Genomic DNA, 17,359 nt, shown 5'->3' on the forward strand with positions numbered 1-17,359 from the left:
ATTCATATAATGAGCATGAACTCCAGATTGGTGAATCATTTTCTACCAAAGATCTTCAAAAGTACAGATTTCACCAAAATTATTCTCATGACCAGTGTACAGTGGGTTTTCTCCCCCTTCATTTACTATTCTAGTGTCACTGGCCTCATTACTAAACACCTTTTTCTTGCTCTTGCTATTACCTTTTCAGTTAAATGCCATAGGTATAATTTCTCACCTTTAGGAAAAGCAGCAGAAGTAGAATCATTAAAAATATTTTTATTTTGAAATGGCTACAACTTTTAAAAATTATTCTGATTCAAAGATATATATATATATATATATATATATTTTTTTTTTTTACAGAAGATGTATTTTTACAGAAAAAAAAAAGCCTGATATGTCCTGTAAATCTGTCATTTGTTTAATTTAAGTGTGCCCTGAGGTCTCCTGTATTAAAGCAAAGAAGTGGAGTCCATCACTGAATTCTTTCTCAGGTGATTAAAGATTATTAGATCTTAAAACTAGACTTCTCTTTTGTTGTAAGTGTTCTTACAGAGTTCATTACCAAGCTTACTTTAGGCAGTTTAGCAAAAGAAGAGTCAGCTCTAGCACTGACTGACAGTTGCATGTGGCGTAGGACATTCTCACAACTTCTGATGCTTCTTAGTTGTGCTGGATTTACCCTAGCGATCTTTGGCTACACACACTTTCTGTAAAGTGTATTAAATACTGGTAAAATAAGCTAAATCTAAATCTGTGTTTTAAAGTGGAAAAAAAAAAAAAAAAAAAAAAGAAAAAAAAAAGCTAACAACCAGCCCCATGACTGGTAAACCGGTATGCTACCAGCTACCGGTCTTTATGCCATTTGCTCATTGTTACTCCAGCAGGAGCATCCCTCAGCAAAGCTCAGCATGTCCTGAAGCAATACCGAGCATCTGACAAGCCTTTTTGACAATTAACAATTGATGAGGACAGCACTACCCAATTGCTTATAAGGGACTCCAAATTCTTGTCTCGTGGTTCCAGCACCTTAACTCCTCTGCTTCTTCTGACGCTCTCCTGGTTTGCAGACCAACCCTTTTCCATGTGTGCCATATGAGAAGAACAGAGATGCTCTGAAAAGTGGTATCACAGAGACTTCAGATTTTCTGGAAAGCTTACCTTCAACAGGAACTCAAATTTGATCCTGAAAAAATAAAACGATACGATTTAGGAGGATCTCAGAAGATGATGAAAATAAGTCTTAGGTAACACCTTTTATTCAAAATATTTACAGTTAACACAAAAAGCAAAGAAAATACCAGGATCCTCTGAAATTTAAATAACACACTTCCAAGTTTCCCACACAGATGTAGAGAAAAAATCTAGGAAGAAGCTAGGAATAGCAGAAACCCCTCTATTTGCCAGAAGGACGAGAGCAGCGGGCCTTCTGCAATAGAGCTGGATTGCTCTCAAGCAGGGAGTAACGTGGCTGCCTCCACAGCTATTTGTATCTACTGCACCTTCAGAGAATAACAGCACTGCCAATTACAGGGATCATTTTTGAAATGTGAATATGGGTCCCCTGAACACTGGACAGAGCCCAGTAACTCATTTTGCAGACCTCAAGCTAGTTATTCAGATGCTAATGGTCTTCAGTCACCACAGTCAAGACTGAATTTAAACCAGCACCCTAAGAGAGAATAATACCATTTCTCCACTACCTATCCCATCAGCCATCTAATGCTTCCCAAAACACTAAGCATTTTCATGTGCAAATATTGCTATACCTTCGACTGTTGCTATGCAACACGAGATCTTATATTTCCTAGAAAGATGTGAAGGAAATTGGACTCTTGATCCTTAGCTTTACTATTACTCACCGCCATGTCTGCTATACACAATTTGGATTAATACTCATTGAGGAAACCAGGTTATAGTCTTCAACAATTTACTTTTAGAATCTGGGCTCGGCTCCAACGTATTTCCCCCCATTTAATATTTAATTCTTTTTTTTTGAACATGACCTGCCCTGCAATTTTAAGAGAAACCATCTGAGTTCTTCATTCGGCTGTATTACAGTTATTTTGCAACAGAATTGCTCTCAAAACAGTATCAGGCATGTCTCAGGGATAATCATGTTTTATGGTTATAAAAGTTAGCATTGCTGGAATGTGAGAGGACTAAAAGCAGAGCACACACAAGCCCCTCTCGGACCCGCAGGAGAAGGAATCCCACCCCATAAACAACCTCCCTCCCTGGTTCCTCATCTTTGGGCCTTCTGGGACAACAAATCACCTTATCAATCAGCATAACTTTTAGAAGTGAAGGCGGGATTTTTTTCTGCCTAGGGCCAATTATTTGCTCCTCTGTAGACACGCAGACATTTTTAGTAATACTTCTGGATAATCAGTATTATCAGCCAGATGGTACATTTTTTTGGAACAAGAGACACGGGCTGTTTGTTTCACCACGAACTGGGGCAGTCCATTTTGATAAGAATTTAACTCACAGCTAATACAGATTGTTGGCATCTGTTTTGATACGAATTGATTGCACGGAGAAATCAGTTCAAGACCAGCTCAGGGTAAGGAGGCCAGCAGACCTACTGGTGAACTCCTGTGGCTGTGTGTCAGCCTGGAATTTGGCTAACCAGAAGTTCTGCGTACAGCAGCAAAACAAAGCATGTGCTGCACATGTACCCCATCCATGCACTAAAGAAAAAAAAAAAAAAAAAAAACAAGGGAGTGGGGAACACTGGGAAGTGCTCTACCATTTTACCTGGGCACACATGCTAACAGTAGGGTCCTTTATAGCATGACATCCAACCAATACTTTTAACACATTTGCCTCCTAGTATCCAAGTTGAGAAGAACTTGGTCAAGAAGTGCTTAGAAGACTGATAGAGTTTCACATAACATACACATTTCTCCACATAAAGAAAACAGTTTTAGTACAGTCGATTCTTTTTGTCCAAAGAAAACCTGCCTGCACATGAGCTAATCAGGACCACTGAAAGTTCCAAGAACAGCACAACATTTGCACTGTATTTACAGCAATTTCCAGAGCAATTTTCAGCAATTTGGTTTGCCTTGTTTCTCATCCTTTCCAGAATCGGATTAGGCTTTTCTTTACTGTGTTAGAAAGCTTGTAAGTGAAACTATCTTTGGGAAAACATCATTCCAGGATAGATACTTTGGTAAGCTTCAGACTGCAGACCCATTTGGAGAATGTGAGCAAAACTGTGACCAGATCTCAAAATATTTAGTTTAAGATTTGGTGTGTCCAGGGTGCGGGACTACAAAACAATGCATGGCACAGAGGGAGGTTTTCTCCTTTGTGTAATAATACACTTGATACAAGTTCTATTTTCAATTAAGATTAATTTACAGTACCTGAACTAGATCATTTATAAGAAGAGATATAAATTTAATATGAACTGGACATTTTCTTGCACATTTCAACTGCTTTCTAACAGAGACTCAACTAGAGTCACAACTATAAAGAGAAAAGAAAAAAAAAGTTATTTTCCCCCACCATGTGGAAAAAACAGTTCCTGTTATGCAGTTTCGTCTTATAAAGGTCTTTATTCACTGAAAACTAAAGGAATCAAGTTCCCAAGTCACAAAACAAGCATGCACAACAACATATTTATGTTTGTGGATTTTAAACAATTCTTCCAACCCTAAGCAGTGAAAAAATTATGACCCCACAAAAAGATGACTCATGGTTATTAGAGAAGGAAATTGTGAGTTGTTTTTTCCTTTTTTCCTTTTTTTTTTTCCCCCATTTGATCCTAGAAGCTTTCACCCTTTTCATTTCACATCTTCACGTTTTTCTGCAGTAATGACAAGGGCAACGGATTACTGCCATTTGCAGAATGAAGGCTGCATCTCCCACAATCACAGGACTCGGAGATGAAGATAGCAACAGAAGGCAGCCAGATAAAATCTCAATAGCTTCCAAAAATCGATCACAACGTCCCAAGACCCTTGTCACAGGCATTCCCAGCAGCCACCTGCTGATGATACCGCACTCCAACACAACCCAAAGAAGTCTGCTACTGCTTCATGCAGCCACCTCTCCCTCCATGGGTCCCTCAGAGGGGACCAGCTCTTGTTCCAAGTTCAGAGTAATTAGCAGAACTGCAGGGAGACACATGCCCTTTCTGTTGCACTTGGGAACAGCAGAGGAGATCACACACACACACTAATAAATAATAATAATAACAATAATAATAAAAACCACAGGAAAATAGGCCTGCAAATTTTCTTGTTGACTTCACTTGAACAATGCAAAATACAACGTAAAACATTAGGAGGCTAAAAACAACCTCCTGCAGACTGAGTCTGAGTCTTCAGTTCCACTAAAACCAGTGTCTGGCTGAGGCAGCTGTGCCATTCCAGCAGACATATGTCAGCCTAAAGCAAACCTAGAAAATTCAGTGCTTCTCTCATCATCTTCACAATTTTTGTTTGTTTGTTTGTTTTTTAAATGTGGAAGTAGGAATTTCATATAGCCTAGGATCTAGCTCTTAATGCACAGAGGGCTCCATTCAGAATATTTAAAAGGGACCATTAATACAATCTTTTGAAAGAAAACCAGCAAAAACTGGAGGTGGCATTGCAAAATCATGTCTGTTTGAAACAGCATTGAGAGAAGAGAGTTTTAAACTGCTATTAACTACAAAAATTATATATTGTATAACAGCAGGCACAAAACCTAAACCTACAAAACGTAAAGCACTCTACAACCGAGGAAGCAGCACTGGCTTTACGTGGGAGCCATTAGGGCAGGAGCTGGCAGCTCCTACCCATCACCCAGGGGGCAGAAGAAATCAGTACCAGTGCATGAAGAGATGGTCCCACTCACCCTCACTTCTTACTGGTTGTGTCTGGAAGCCAGTTACTTGGTACTGCACTCTGAAGAACACTGCAATGAATGTGCTAACGTGAAATTTAGCCAGCTCATGGAATTTTAAGACACGTGAGATATATTACTTCCTGCATTTGTTAGTTTTACAGTAAAATAATAGCAAGCTGTTGTTAAAAACTTTTGGCATCTGATCAAAGCACAATGATTTGGAACCCTCCAAAATCTTTTAAAATATATATCGTAACAACAGCAAATAATCTCATCAAAAATGAAAGGCTATGTACAGATCTGACAAGATAGATCTGCAAGTTACAAAGCAAACTGTGTAAGAGGTGGATGGGGAGCTAGGTTTCATTTCAGGAAGCCTTCTGGCAATCTTTCAGCAACTGCAAACAGACAAGGCCCATTTTATTCTGTCTATTTTAACATTCTTTGAATACCACAGAAGGCCTCTAATGATTTGTGCAACTGGTAATTATTGCATCCTTCTGGTTAGCCTGGAAAATACCTCCAAAGTGTGCCATATCCTTCTGCGGGGCACGGCTCTAAATCAGACCTCAAAGTCAAGCCCTCAGCAAAACAGCTCAGCTATTTCATACAGGTTACAGCCAGAGAGGGCTGCTAAATCATCCAGTTGGATTGCCTGCCTTTCACAAAACATTTCATTTCACCCTCAATCCCACGTGGAACCCAATAGCTCTTTAAGGCATGTCAAGAAATGTTTGTTCTGCAGGTCAAGTACCTGTATGGCAAAGATGGCACTGATGCTGCAATACGATGGAGAACTGGTAAGTTACGGCCAGAATCCCAGCACATAGCTGAAGATACCAGCATGCCTAATTCTGGAGGAGAGAAGGAAATTCGTTCTTACACCTAAATTTTATGACCAAGAAAAAGCACATCTCCCCTAAAACCAGGGGGCTCTGTAAAACTGTAAAGCCTCCAAGTCACAGGCACTGAGCACAGAGCTGGGAGGGATGTGAACACATTTGTGGAAACACTAGTGATTCTGTTCCTTCTCTGGAGAGTAGGAGGATGCTCAGAGGCACAGAAGCCCATGAAGCTGCTCACTGCCCATGAAAGAAGGGCCACAGCTAAAGAGCTCACAGCACCACACTTAACAGCCCTTGCAGGAAAAGGCCACGGACTGTTAATGTAGAATTTTCCAGCCAAGAATGGAGATATACAGGCTTGTTTTAAAACCATACATGTCTGATGTTTGTGCGTTATTTATGTTGAAAACAGTGGAAAACCGCAAGGGAATTAAAAAAATAAATTACATACATATTTATTAGGGATATCTATGAAAATGTAAAAGCAACTTTTATGGACTCATCTAAAGATTTCTTATAATTTTAAACAGGAAAAACCTAAAACATTAAAGAAATCTAAACCAAAGGGCACAATTCTTCAGGGACTACATAATTATTTTCTGACATTTAATACACCCCTTTAAAAATGGGGCTTAAAAACTGAAAGGACCAGCTAAAGCCACGTGTGCAGCTCCACTTCAGGAAGCTCAGTGGCTATCTGCCCAATTATTTTGTTAACCTAAATAAACACTCTCTCTCTTTCAAACTTTTCTCTCATTCATCCTGCACTTCACACAGTATTGTGGTGACAACCATGATTTCTGCTGTATGAAAGAGCAATCCAGTCTATTGCCACTAGTAGTATAAGAGAAGAAAAAAAAAAAAAGAAGAAAAAAAAACAACAAGAAACCTAAACACTTTTCTTAATTTCCTGACTTAAGTGCTTTTCAATACACTGCACACCTTCCTCCAAACACCCTGCCTTCTCCCTTCACTTTCCATCAAGAGACAGACAAGACCTTTTAGCCCAATTTGAATACCAGGCTATACAGCATCTTCTTTCCCTCCTTCCAGCTTTTTATTCCCTCCCTTGTTTGTGGGCACTCTTTGACAGAACCCAGGCATCCCAGCATTTTATTTTCCCTTAATACTGTTAATACTTCTCTCACTCAGTCAGTGCTGCCTTTTCCAATTCCCACAGCATGGCGAACATGTGGTACTGCCATGTACGACTACATATCACTTTATTTTTTGTTATATTATAGCAAAAAATAATACCATGAAGTTTTCTTGCCATCACATTCCCAGCTCCCTTCTCTGAGCACCTCCTTTACCCCTCCTGAATTGCAGCTGGAAGGTGGCAGAAAGGGAAGAGCTTCATACAGCAAGAAGAAATGCACGTACCCAGCACGCTTCTAGGATCAACGCCATGAATTGGCTGCAAAAGGACAAGCAGACACTAGCATGAACTTGCATTTTTTCTATGTCCCTCATATGGGGCTAGCAGCAGCAGCAACCTGTTTCGTGCTAGGATGCTCACGTGCTGCAACAGGAGCTGTGAGCAACTTGCCCTTCTCTGTGCAGTGTTGGAAGAGCTCTGTGGCTCCTGGCCATGGAAAGACAAGAGGTTCATAGACATCTGCCACTGCTGCCCTGCAGCCTGGGTGTTATCACAGAGCAATGAAGCCCCACCATCACTGCTGGGAGCGGCCACTGGCTGGTTCTGACCAACCATGGGGAAATCTCCACCTCTTCCTCACCTCCACCGGTGCTTGAGGTGCCCCAGCTCTGCCCTTCAGACAGAGGGACTTCATCCTCCCGAATCAACACACCCACGCTCCTCCCTATTTCTGCATACAGCACCTTATATCCCTGTCTCATGGGCTGGAACGGCTCCAACAGTTAAAGAAATGTTTTGATGCAGATGGTGGGGGGAATGATAAACAACAACAAGCACCCTCTGCCAAAGAAGGAACAAGGTTGCCCTACCCACCCCTGAGGGGATTCAGAGGGACACTCAGTTGTGAGCTTTTAGAGCCCAGTTACTTTTTGGGTAGGAGGTACTTCTGACTATACAACATCTTTGAAAGAAAAGCTAAACATTTGCTATAGTTTTCTATGGTATTTCAATAATATAAAAGGTCTTCATATTGTAACTCAGAACCTCTTCTTGCATTTTCAATTAGTTTTAAATAAAATTGCTTTGAATTTTGTGTTGCAGTTAATCAACAGCATTTTTGAGATTAACAAAAATTCCCTTTGCTGCCAAAGTACAAAAAAATTGTCTGCATGTCAGTGCTCAGAACAAGAATGGTGCAAGCTAAGTACATAAGAACGAGATCTAAAAAACAAACCCAACACACGCACACACAAAAACAATCACCCTGTCATTCCCAACCAAATGTAGCCACTTTGTAGCAATTAGCACATTGTGCACAGTGCAACTCACGCAGCCTTCCACTGCAGTGCCAGAGAAATTGTGGGTGGCGTTTCATGCTGGAGCTTATCAGCAGCACTGCCGAGGGATGCTGGAGCATCATCAGACACCTTCTAAAACACACAGCTGTTTGGCCGCTGTCTCTACCTGCAAGCTGCTTTTCAGTGAGTTGCTATCAAGAGGGAGAACACTTAATCACAGCTCTCCAGCAGATTGTATTAAAAGAGAGGGCAGGATGACTTCTGGCAAATTAAAATCAGCTGAAGCTATCATCCTTCCCCTCCCTCCCCACGCCACACTGATCCCCAGGTCTGGCCACCACTACTGCTATGGCAGGAGGCTTTTTTCCACCCATTAAATCTGCAGACCACTGTATTAGGGTAAGCAAAAATCAGATATCCCATGCTCAGGGTCGTTACTGAAGTGGGATGACCAGTTCTGGACAGCAACAGCCTCGACTGTCTAATTTTAATCTATCACTGTAAGACCACCACAGTTTCTGCTTTCTTCCATTTCAATTTTGCTGGGTCTTAGCCAGGACTGAGTTAGTGTCTTTATAAAGCACATAACATATTTGAGATGCAAAATATCTGAGAGGCTCCAAGTTCTGAAAATATTCACCGTGTTATTTATTTAGCATCTAATAATTACTCTTGGATGCACCAAAGACCCCACAACAGAGGGGTATCTTAAAGATACTGTGTGTTGTGGAGAAATTAAAATGAAAGATGCAGTCCTGCAGTGGCTGTGGTCATCAGACATAATGACTTTACTGATGCCTTTTTGCTGAGTTTGAAGAGGTTTCAACTCCTTCCTTAGAGAGGGGGAAAAAATACCACCATGACCTACAACTCATTTTCCTTCAAGAATTTCACAGACATTTATTACAGCAAATTTGACTTATGAAAGATGCCTGTGAATTCTGTCTTTTTCCTTCCTTCACTACTCCTATCTATTAGACTATAAGTCTAATCTTCCCTTCAAACCCTATTTTCCCACTAATATTTTCAAGAAATTACTGCATCAACAGCCTGACAAAGACACACCTGAGAGGTGCGAAGGACTAGAGAAAAGGAGCTGGGTTCAAACTCTTCAATAAATTGGTCTGAGTGGGAATACTCCATTAGACACGTAGAACTGCAGAATTCATTTTCTTCTTGAACCCATTAGCGGATCTTAATAAATGAGTTTTAACAAACGCAGCACATTCTCACTGACTACAAAAAAAAAAAAAAAAAAAAAACGCAGTGGCTGGCTTTGATTCATTAGCAGGGAAGCCAAAGGAGATGGGGCTCTTCTAGCTTGGCAGGAGCCAAACTTTTACTATTATCTTGTCCTCAGCAAAAGCCAACAGGCATTTGTCACATAACTGGCAGAGGACAGTGCCACAGCCATGAGCACCACCAAAAGTTGTAAATCTTACTGTGAAGAGCCAATGGATTGCTATGAGAAGTACATACACAAACATCCCAAAGAGGAGCAAGATTAATTTTAAATAAGTATTCAAACAAATGTAATACTTAATAAAACAGAACATAAGAAAAACTGAATACACGTTAACGTATGCATGTATAAATTCGTGCTTCACTGTGCCTTAGCACTGCACATGGAGCGCTTCAATTTTTATTGTTTTAAAATATTGTATTTGTATTTTAATACAAAATATTGTATTAAAAAATAAATAAAAATCGCTTTTAACCAGATTATGAAGTGGTCTGTTTGACTCAAAACAAGGTAAGTCACTCTGGCAAAGGGTTCAGCTAGAAGAAATCGAAATTTCAGGGTAGAGAATCCGCTTTGGGATTCTTGGATCCCCTTTGGGGCTTTGCATTCAGATGCAGGAACCACAGGAACAATGGTTAGGAGAGGGTCACCTGCTGTCCCAGGCAGTGTCCCAGTGGTCACAACCCATCTCTGGGAAGAGTGTAGTCAGTTATGCCAAACAGGGCACCTACAGCACAGCCCCTCACAGAATTCCTGAGGTGAGAAATTGTGGTTCAGATTCTGCCATGAACAGGGCAGAGAATGGATTCGAAACTGGGTCCCTCCCCTTTAGCTTCTTACTTATCAAGCTAAGGGCATTTTCTGACTTTGACTGTATGGGTCAGTGAAATGTGACAACATGCATTAAAAGGAATCACTTTTAAAACACATCAATACAATAACCATGTAACAATACCACCAGTCCTTCAGAAGAAAACTCCACACCAATATTCACATCATTTATTCATATATTCTCATGAGACTAAAAGCTCGTGTACTTTAAGATTCATTTAAAATACAATATTGGACATGCATGAGGATGAAGACTGGAAGAGTCTGTACCATTGTCACATTCCTGGATATAAAGAAAAAGATTGATGGGCTCTAGAAGAAGCCTCCCTATGCACACAGCAGTGTATGTCAGGGTTCTTCACATCTTCTGGTCTACATCATTTGGTTAAAGAGACAGAAGAGGAAGGTGCAAGGTCACACAGCTTTATTTTTTGCCTTGTGGAATGTTTTAAAACTGTCATCAGCTGATTTTGAGTTAAAAATATTTTTGATAGTCATGTATTCATGCAGGAGAAAGAAAAACACACTAAAAAAACACTAACATAAGGGTTAGAAAGGGAGGATAGCTTGCTGAAACCAAGCTACATATTCACAAATCATACAAAACATTTCTGCTTGGCTTTTCTTCTCTGTGCATGGCAGGTGCTGCCCCTCTGGGCATAAAACTCACCCCGAGGGACTGCAGAAAGCATCCCCCTGCTTTCTGTCTCAGCCAGCAGCTCCGAGCAGCACCACAAGGCAGCAAGGAGGCTCCTGCCCAGAAGACACCCTGTGACGTCCATGACCTGACTTTTCATGATCATTTTCTCTCTAGTCATTTCCCTGCTTTTTAGGACGCAATGAAATACCAATTTCGTAGTTACCAAATCACTTGTCCTCATATTTCTAACCCATTTAACAAGCATCATCTAGGCTTAAGGCTCAACCTGAAGTACTTAACTTTCCTCCTATAAATGAGGATGCATCTGAGCTAGCTACTGTATTTTTCAGCTGTGTTTGTCAGTGTTTCCCACATACCACATACTATTGAAAAGGCTGCTGGCTGTACATGTAGACAATGGAAAAACTCCTGAGAGCATTGCTTGTGTCCAAGAGAAGGTTTTTTGTGATTTTGAGCAAATGGTCAGCCATCTGTAAAGTCTTTTTAATAGTGTGCTGGGCAGCTCAGGGCCAAGTCACCTGCAAGAAGTATAGACAGCCCCCACAAATTTCAATTGCCAAGCATAGGTTATGCTATCTGTGGCAAGCATGCAGCCTACACTGAGTTTTACTTATCCATTGCAGCCAATGAATCTGATGAAGAACAATAAATGACACAGGGACTGCCAGAGAGAATGAGCCCCAGATAAAGTCACATGACTACAACTTCATCTAGACAAAGCACACATAAGAGTAATAGGCAGAAAAACTTCTAGCAAGTATTTTGCTATCATCTAAGTGCCATTAAATGATGGACAGCTGGCATTATTTATTAATCAGGTTGTTAATTTAAGAACCTTGCTAGACTGCAACAGTAAAAGTGAAAAATTATGTATGTGCATAGCACTAAGTGTGGAGCTTTACTTTGGAAGAGGTTTCTGTAATGCTAGTCCATGATTCCCACTATAGGATTCAATCCATCCTACGCAGAACCACTTGTTAGCAACGCTCAAACTGCTGTAAGATGTTCATCAATACCCACTAGGAGACAGCGCCTTTCAGAAAAAGAACATAAAAGCTCTTTTCTAGTGAGCCTGCACAGGGAAATGAAATTACGAGTTTTGACCTCTTATGCTCGCAGTTGTGTTCCATAGAAACATCCCTTCCCTTCGCTTGGCCTGCCAAAGCATCCTCTGCCCAAGGAGGTGCTTGCAGCCAGAGCCCTCTACTTGGACGAATGGTTCCCAGCACAGTGCTTCCCCTCTTCTCAAAACGCACATTTCTCACCCTGTCTGCCAGAATCCAGATTTGTTTTAGTTACAGGACCATCTGCTTTTTGAAAGGCTCTTTTCTTCTTTTTTTTTTTTTTTTTTTTTTTTGGATGACAGATGGATGAGGTTCAAATTCTTCTTGTAGCCAGCAATGAATTTTTACAATTCATTGTCTCTGCTGCTTACTGTCTTGCTTTAATTACTTGAAAGGAAGAACTCTCATGGGGAAAGAAGGAGTTTTCCAAATCCATACACTTTTTAAACCAAAATAAATGTATAAAATACATTTCTAATGCTTTAACTAAACAAATAGTCTGGCTTCAGGTTTGTAACCTAGTTCCGTAATCCTGCACTGGCTCAGGTTTCTCTTTCATGTCCCAGAATAAAGAGATGTGGAAGCAGAGGGCCTACTTTAAGGAGCTATCTCCAGCATTATAAGCATCACATTTTTCCCCCCAGAGTCTCACAGTATCATCTGGCTCTTTCAAAGTCTTAGTTCTTGTAGTCTGGTGTTTGCAGAAGTGCCACACTTACTTCTAAAAAGCTCACCAAAAAAAAAAAAAAAGAAAAAAAGAAAAAAAAAGCAATAGACTTTTAGCCCTTAACATTTAAGAAATAAAAACTTTAAAAGCTAGTAGACAGATTTATGTTTTTTCTTGAATTCTTTTGTGTTTTAAAACCTTGCCGTTTTTATTTCATATTTAATACCCTTTTTGGAATGACAAGCGTGTAATAGCAAATAAACCTCCAAAATACCACTAAGACATAGTAAAAGAGCCCCCACTAGCATTGTGCTGCCAAGCTGGCAAACCTTGGACCACAGGCCATAAATCACAGATCCATGAGCTGCAGGCATCCCACGGCATCCCCCAGCAGGCAGCAGGCGTGGGGATGTGCTTCAGGGAGGGCGGTGAGATTTATGGGGCCACTGCCCACCACGGCTGCCTTGGGTTGGCACCCTGCCTCCAGACCAACACCGCCACGCTGCCCACAGCCCTGCTTTGCTTACTGCCCCACAGCCAGGGGTTGGGGCTGAGCACCAGCCATGAACACAGCCCCAAAACAGGATGCATTAGAGAAACCTTCAGGCAGCAGAGAAGCCCGTCAACATTGCAGACCTGAGCTGTGAGCAAAAGGGGGACAAGAGAAGGTTAGAGACAAATAATTTGGCAAAATGCTGGATAATCCTCCAGTTTATATCTCCAGGTTATGCCACAGATGTGGTCCATCTGTGAAAATATTACACCGCATGTCACTTTTGTATTAATTTCTTAATAATAAATAAATGCTGCTGGCACAGCTGCAGGTACCAGGCTCACCAGTGCGTGTCCCATGACCCAATGCCTGGCATGCCAGCCTCACCACCACCAAGGGGCACATCTGTATCTCAAAGCAGGAACAAGCACTATAGACAAATGGAGCCCAAATCAACAACATTCGGAATCTCTGTCCTTTATTCTTCATTCACTGTGGAGCCTTTGTAGGCTTCAGTTTGGTTTTCAATGAAGCAACTGTTTCGAGAAAAGGAGAAAAAAGAGACGGAGGAAAAAAGAAAGTCCAAGGGGCGGAGGAGGTCTGAGAGCAGAAATAGAAGTGCAATCCAAGAAAAATCTATCAGTTTTTTTTTTTTTTGCTCCAGTTGTTTCTTGATTTCCCAGAAAAACCTGAAGCGGTTGTTCTAATTTACTGTTCCCATAGTAGTGTTTAGTGTGCCTTGATCTATTTCCTCATGTGATTTCCATTTTTTCCTCTCATTTACTGATTTGTGATCCTTCATTCCTTTTATAATATAGACAGGAAAAAGTGACAGTTAACTGAGCCATTTTTCATCATGTTTAAAATAATTTTCAAGACAAAGTTCCTACTAGCCATGTCCTCCTCCAACAGTAAATATAATCATCTACTCCTCAAAATGAGTACAGCCTAGTTGCTGACCAAGCCTTCTAGAACTACCTGGGTTTAGGTTTATTAAAACAAACACAGGGAAAAAAAATCCTAAAAAGAAAAAAAGCCCATTCTATTTACAGAAATATTTTCTAGCACAGTGATTATTGTTCAATATTCACATCCACTTCTTTGTGCTCTGCACCTATGACTACATTTCACACATTCTTTTAAAATCATTATTAATTTAACAGAGAAAAAGTAGGCCAGAAGGAATCTTGGTATTGAGGGCATTTCTCCTGAAGTCACACAGGATCTGAAGTAGCCATGATTATGCGTCACAGTAGTTTGCTTTGTTTGTTTGTTTTAAATTAAAAAAGCAATAAAAATGGTACAGAGAAAATATTTGAAAAAACGTAACTGCTTTAACATTTTCCCCATATTATAATTCTCACCGAAGTCCCAACACCGACTCTTTTTCCTCTTTTGAATGCTGGTGTACGCCAAGGGTTCATTTTAAAAGGAAACACCCACTGAGGTTACCTATACCTGCCTCATTTTGCACCATGTTGTCTGTTTGTTCATGACTCGGCTCCACTAAATGACCTCCTGTACCTGAGCACCACCGGTAGTGCTGCATGCGGCTCCTTCTGCCTCACCAGACATTTTAAAGAAAGAAGTTGATAAATAATGTCCTCCCCCCACACACACACACACTCAAAGACCAAATAATCTCTAGATAATTCCACACTGGCATAGTACATGGCTGAAACCAGAAGAGAGATGCAATACAGAATCCCAATGATCAGCAGAGGTTAAATGATGCTACTGACCTCATCTGAGCTGTCAACAACAATGGGAAATGCATTGGCAGCTTCCTAAGAGGTTCCTAGGCCCACCTGATAACCAAGAAGCAGCAGGAGTATTTCAGCCCCAGAGAAAGGTGAAAGGCTTAAGAGTAAAAACACAACCAAACAGAAAACTCCCAGAGATGCTGGTGCTCAGACACAAAATTGGGAGGGAGCTTTGTGGGAGAACAAAAAGGGGTTTATCCCTTTCCTAGGGACAGACACTCTGCAGAGTACTAGCTGTACAGAACTGGATGTGTCCCACTTCCCTGAAAATGGCCTTGGGCAAGAGGGGAAAATACAGCTCAGTAGAAAAATGCAGAGATGAAGAGCAGGTCAGAGTCAAGTACCTGACATGTGACGTTACATAAAATCAGATCAGCCTGGTATGGACAGAGGGCTCTTGACATGACAACACACTCTCAAAGATTTCAACCCTGTAGATCCCCAGAAAATGTCAATTGATCATCAACTGGTGGAGAGTGAACAGAGAAAACATCCTCACAGCAATGAGAAACTTTTCTATCCTGATAGAGGATTCAGCACCCATATCCCAGGATTAAGGGGATAGACGTAAGCTTCAGATGATGGAAAAGTCCTATATGTTTCCCTAGTCACACTCCTCACTGCAAAAAATGTGTTCTTCAATAGTTACCAAAGGAAGAATTAGCCATCATCCCTTTTGAGTTCATGAAGGACCAAAATTTGTCCTCTCCCATTCTAGACAAATGTAGGCATCCTGCTTGGAAGGAGCAATCAGGTGGACAGAGTAAAAGACAGCTTAGTAGCTAATGAAGAACAGAGATGAAGAAACCAAACAGTCCCTCAAGACACTCCCCCAGCAGAGAACTGGTGGTGTTAAAAGAAAATGCTCCTCTCTTCCACAGGGATTCCTATAGTTCCTTCTGAGTAAAAGAGGAAAAATGAAGAGAACGTCTTGGCAGCTCTTGTCAGGGAGGTAGAAATCAACACACAGATGGATGAGACTCCTCCCTGCTTCGGGGGCTATTTGCGGTGGGCAGCTTTTATCTAAAAGCACACCTACCTTAAAAATGGATTCATTGCTTAAGGAAGAGCTTAACACACCAGGGCTCATCACAAGGCATCTGAGGTTTACTGTAATGATATTGCCCAGGTCATGTCCATGGTGAGTGCTGAGCCCAGCCTCTAAGGACAGCAAGGGTGCTAGATGCCCTCTTTATCAGGATTTCAATGGAAGACACAGAATTTTTATAGCTTGGGAAGGAGGGAGTGGAACTAATATCTCACAGAAGATAAATTCACACAGACAATTAAAATAGACATCTAGACGTTCTCACCAAAAAAGGTACTAGGGCAGTAGAACTGAGGCTCTAGTAAGTTGTAGGATCTGCTGCAGCATGGAAAAGGTGAGGAGGAGCACGTGGCCTCTTTTTCAAGGCCATGTCCAGCATTTCAGGATGCAGGAGCTTTTAAGAGCTACATCTTTGGCATTCATAATAACACAGAAGAAGGTAAAAAGGGTCATGGTGTACTCATTTGTACAGACCATCTGCCTCTCTCAGGACCTTGCAGTGTTCAGAAGAAGCATTTTGCAGATTTTATTAAAAAATATGATGATAGCTGCACAGATAGGGAAATGCTCTCAGTGCCAAGTTCCTTGACTTGCCAGGTCTGAGATGAAGTCCAGACTGACCAAGTAAGTATGTTCACATACATGTTTTTAATTTTTTTCTTAATATTTTTTAAACAGAGTAGAACTAAAAGACCAGCAAACTGAGCATTTGCTCAGGATGCAGTTTCCTCCTACACAATATCACCTTATGTGAACAACTTCAAAACAAGCATCCCACCATAGGATAGGCCAATTTTACAGTCATCCCAGGAAGGAAGGATGAACAAAAGGAAGGAATAAAAAATAATAAAAATGAGAAAAGGGATGACAGAATGCCATACAGCTAGGATGTTCCCCCTTGATTAACATTTAAAGAAAGGTGAAAGCAGAAAAGAAATGCAGAAGATACACACAGAAACAGACGCACGCAAAGAACAAGAAGAGCAAGCAGTCACTACACCAACACACTGGCAAAGGCAAATTCTGTAAAGCAAAAGAGTTCTGACTCATTCAAATGACTGACGGGAACTGAAAATCATACACCGGGTACTTCTGTTCTGCTTAGGCACACAAGCAAAAGAAACACAGGTTGCAAGTGCCTTATGCATGCTGTCAAGAAAAGCCCATTTCCAAGTAGGGCACTTGTAATACAGACACCCGATGCAAATAGATGTGTAGAGATAAGGACTCAGAAGGAGAACCAGAAGGTAGACATACTGCACGACCCAGGAACACACGCACTTTCTTTTCCCGCAGGAAAAGCAATAGATTTGAAAAGCAAATGTGAAAAAAACTTTCTGAACACACAAATTTGGTAAGTGATGAGCATCTAACGCAACTAACCAAAAACATGTACTGATTATCCATAGCAGCAAGGATAACAACAGTAAATAGCAATAAATAACCACAAGATTCCCTTCAACCTCCTCATCTTCACATGGTTCTCCAAGTACATGTCTGGGAGCAGTGTAGGAGAGGGAGAG

General features: G+C 41.0%; 1 long non-coding RNA gene across 1 annotated transcript in view; it reads right to left on the reverse strand.

The window, feature by feature from the left end:
• Positions 1 to 391: 391 nt before the first annotated feature.
• LOC121064568 overlaps positions 392 to 17,359 on the reverse strand; it is a 35,715-nt gene continuing 18,747 nt past the window's right edge. Inside the window, exon 3 of the long non-coding RNA XR_005816553.1 lies at positions 392 to 1,168. This is a non-coding gene — a long non-coding RNA (uncharacterized LOC121064568). The remainder of the gene's footprint in view (positions 1,169 to 17,359) is intronic.

The sequence above is a fragment of the Cygnus olor genome, chromosome 2, assembly GCF_009769625.2.
Source record: "Cygnus olor isolate bCygOlo1 chromosome 2, bCygOlo1.pri.v2, whole genome shotgun sequence".
Classification (NCBI taxonomy): Eukaryota; Metazoa; Chordata; class Aves; order Anseriformes; family Anatidae; genus Cygnus; species Cygnus olor.